The sequence below is a fragment of the Octopus bimaculoides genome, chromosome 16 (genome assembly GCF_001194135.2).
Source record: "Octopus bimaculoides isolate UCB-OBI-ISO-001 chromosome 16, ASM119413v2, whole genome shotgun sequence".
Taxonomy (NCBI): Eukaryota; Metazoa; Mollusca; class Cephalopoda; order Octopoda; family Octopodidae; genus Octopus; species Octopus bimaculoides.
In genome coordinates, this window is record NC_068996.1 from 6,795,937 (window position 1) to 6,800,144 (window position 4,208).

Genomic DNA, 4,208 nt, shown 5'->3' on the forward strand with positions numbered 1-4,208 from the left:
TTTAATGTCTTATCAATTATTTGAAAGCATCGTACGACCATCGGAAAAAAAATTACTTCGCAGTATTTCTTCCAGCTCTTTATCTTCTGAGTTCAAATCACAACATGGTCAACTTTGCCTTTCAGCCATCTGGCGATGATAAAATGATTTACCAGTCTACGATATTGACTAATTACCTATCCTATAAATTGCCGGCATTGTGTCTAAATCAGGAACCGTTATTATCGCTACTACTGGCCCACTTCGGGTTTATGCTTCTAGCCTAGAGAAAACGGAGGAGAGAGGAACGTGTGCTTATTGTGTCCTCTTCTCAAAAATGCTGGTCTTGAGCCTGATTTAGAGGCCATCGATTATTTTCAGTGTCAACGATGAATGTGTTTCAAATTAAAATAAATTTTAACGGTAATTTGTAATTGATTAGTGCTTAATGTGATATTAGAATTGTTTAAATAAGTGTTGACGAATATCAACATTTGGGTGGACTGCATGTTACATTTGTAACGGGTGTGATGTTGAAGAAGAGAAAGATAATGTGAATGTCGTTGTGTTTGGACTTCAAGGAATAAGGACTGTGGTCGAAGTTGTAGATAACATATTTATTTCTCCATTACATATAATCGTTTCCTAACCACGACGGGTAGGTGTGTGTAGAATAAATCAGTCGAAAAGCATACGTGGTAAAAGTGAGCAGTATTTTTTTTTTTTTTTTTGATTGAGAGTGTATGGTCTTAAATTGACATATTTTCGTCATTCTAGCAGCAGGAAAGAGTAGACAGAATGATGTTCGTTAGAACGGCGCTAGTGAACAAGTGAGAGACAGAAGAAGGAAGTTTTATGGTAAAACACCATGGCTGCTGATTGCCAAGCGGGACCGCTTTCCCTCTGGTCTGCTTGGAACTGCTTGTATTTATTAGTATGCAGACCAGCTAGGAAAAGAGGTATACCGTTTTATATATCACTAGTCACCTGTGTTGTTTGCTTCAGTAGGTTCCATTGAACATTGTGGTGTACGACCAACTGAAGCACTTAGTGTTGAATTGCTTTTCTTCTTTCTTGTTCTTTCTTTTTTTCGTCTTTTGTTCCTTTCTCCGCTCATGTCTGTGTTTTCTTCGGTTTTGGATTTATATTTCAATGTAGTTTGTATTATTTATGTATCTAATACATATATGTTACATATATAATTATTAAATCATCTAAAAAGAAAAAAAGGACCCCTTTCGGTCACGAATGACCATGGGATTACACCTAGAAAATTCCCCTCCGAGGCACAAGTCCGGGCAAGGTTGTTTATGTAAGACCCGCAGTCGCCCATGCTTACTAGCCTTCCCCTCTACACGCCACCAATGTTATCCAAGGGAAAGGCAAAGGGGCCAATGCAGCTTGGCACCAGTGACGTCACAACTCATTTTTACAACTGAGTTAACTGAAGTGAAATAAAGTGTCTTGCTCAAGAATACAACACAGTCCGGTCAGGGAAACGAATTCACTACCTCATGATTATGAGGCCGACAGAATCACGTATTTCGTAACCTAAAGGGTAATGTCGATCTAGGCTCCTGATCTTGGGATCCATCTAATTGTATTTGACTCCTGTTATATTCGCCAACATCTTCAACAAACAAATCAGCACTTCACAAACAATATTGCTTCAAGATCTCTGGCACTCTTTATTTCAGAAGCAGATTTTATATCAAAGTCCAATCTGATAACGCGTCCCCTATCTTGGGATGATGATCCATCTGTTACGAAAGACAAAAGACAGTACTTTAAAGTGGCAGAGACGTGTAGAAAAGATAGAAAATAAAAGGAGAGACCAAGCAACAAACAGAATCTTGAATACTATCAGAATAGCCCCGCTTGCTTGAAATTACAAGGAAGCGAGCCTCTATCCTGGATAGATCAGACAGGTCTACATTTGTAACAGTGGAAAAATAATCTTGTATCAAAGAATAGAACTGAAACGGACATGCAGTCGATCGGTGTGGAGGACAGGAAGAAATAATGCGAAGTATGCTTAAGTTGTTTCAAAGTTGAAAGAAAGCATGATATGGTTCTGTAGTGAACCTTGGTGGTCAAGCAGGAAAGCAAAACGAAAAAGGGATTTAACGACCTTCTAGAAAGTTCTCGAACATTCCAGAAGCTTCCAGTTGACGTGGAAGTCGGGGACTTCCGGTTCATCCCTTATATAAAGGAAAAATTTGCTAAATTCGTGCCACTCAGTGTCTGTCCAGTCTTCGACAAGCATTGAGTCGGCCCACCCGCATACACACCCGCTCGCGCGTACGTTCGCCTCACTTACTTGGAGACATGTGTTTCAAAAAAAGAATATGTTCATGTAATATTACAAGCCTTTCCTTCAATTAACCTTATATGTCAACGCATTACCTCCAGTAATGAATATGTTATGGCTTATTACAAACGTCACTTGAATTCCTATTTTCTTGTTATTACGTACAAAATGGTGATCCCTCTTTCTCTCACACTCATTAAATTATAGGATGTCACTTAATCGATATTTTCGCTATGGTTCGATATTTTTAAGATTGTCAGTCATGTGTGATAAAGAAGTTTGTTATAGATTTGAAATGACAAGGAATCTGGGAATGCATATCTGTGGAAAGTAGGATAGTAGCATTACGAAAGCAAATGTGCTGTACTTTTTACACTGAATTCTTACAACTTGTTGATGGCATTTTTGAGTTTTTTTTTATGTGCATGGTACCTGATGAGGGCTTGAACACTTGACCAAATGTTGTTAAATTAGAAAACAGAAAGTTGTATGTTGAAAGACGGCGAATATAGGTTTGTCACGGATGACGCATCTTTGGATTTGCCACATAAAACATGCAAAATGGAAATTTACAGGTTTATCCAATGTATCGGCATTGAGAACGTTGTCTACTAAATTGGTCAAGGGTTCAATGACGGACAAACTGACTTAAGTATTCAGAAGACCAGCCTGATGTTCTGTATTCCTTTTGGGCCAAATCAATGTAGCCCTTTCCCCTATCCATTATTACCAATGCTGATTCATCTCTGTCAGCGAGAAGGAAATCTGCGACGCAATTATTTATTTTCCAATTTATTCTAGATCCAGTTTTGAAGGTTTGCACTCCGGCGTCTCAAAGATTGCATTTCTAAAATATGTGAAGAAGCGACAGTTTATTTGATTTACTCTTTTGCCAAATTTATCATTGACGTTCTCAAAGGAATTCTTTCTTATCATGTCAAGAATGGCAGCGTTTATCTCCAACCAGTCGCTAAAGATGTACTCCATCCTGGTCTCTTAAGCATCTAAAATGATGGCTACTTGGTTTCCTTTAATATCGGTTTTAAATTTTGGGACAGGGACTACCATTTCGGGGAAGAGATAAGTCGATTACATCGAATTTGAAATTTGAATGTAAGGATGGACGAAATTCTGCCAGGCATTTTACCCAGTGTTCTAACGATTCTGCCAGCTCGCGGTCTTAATTCATTTAGTACAAGAAATGGAGTGAATACTACTGGTAAGACACGAAAGATTCTAACCTAGTGCTATTTATGGAAGACTATAGGGTTTGAGGACTGAGCACTTGTAAGCATCTTGAGTATTGATAAAATATACTTGCCCATGATGTCACGCACCATGGATCTGTGATGCGAAGCGAACTTGTAAACCATTTCGCCAGACTTCATCCACGTTACACAATGTGCTAGCTCTTGACAAAACACAGAACGAACATTATTTGTAAAATCATGTTTAATAAATTATAAATTCTTTGATTATTGTTGTTGCTGTTATTTTTTTTATCAGTCTGGTGTAGACTTTTTACATTAATTTCTGTATACATGATATATACTCGTCAAAGTACAGGGACATAAAAGGAAAAGTTATGTTTTTTGAGATTTGGAACCAGAACCAGACATGATACGAGTAAATACCTGAAGAAATTCCTCTTTCGTTTTTCTATTTAAGGATCTAGGATGTCCCCCCACCAAAAAAAAACAAAACAAAACAAAAAAAAACAGAGAAAGAACTAAAACGAAAACAAGAAAGCTTTTTAAACTGTAAACTATTTTCACTCTATAAGAAATATATAGCTTTGTAAAATGTTGAATTTAGCTTAATTTGTTTGTCTCAAGTTACGCTGTGCTGACGATTCCAAAGAAGGATGAAATAGTGCTATAAATGGCTACCAGCAACTAGAAACTTTAAGAAACTTACA

At 37.5% G+C, this 4,208-nt stretch overlaps 1 long non-coding RNA gene across 1 annotated transcript in view; it reads right to left on the minus strand.

Moving 5' to 3' along the window:
* Positions 1-581: 581 nt before the first annotated feature.
* Positions 582-4,208, minus strand: part of LOC128249587 (uncharacterized) — a 24,632-nt gene continuing 21,005 nt past the window's right edge. Inside the window, exon 2 of the long non-coding RNA XR_008265689.1 lies at positions 582-1,739. This is a non-coding gene — a long non-coding RNA (uncharacterized LOC128249587). The remainder of the gene's footprint in view (positions 1,740-4,208) is intronic.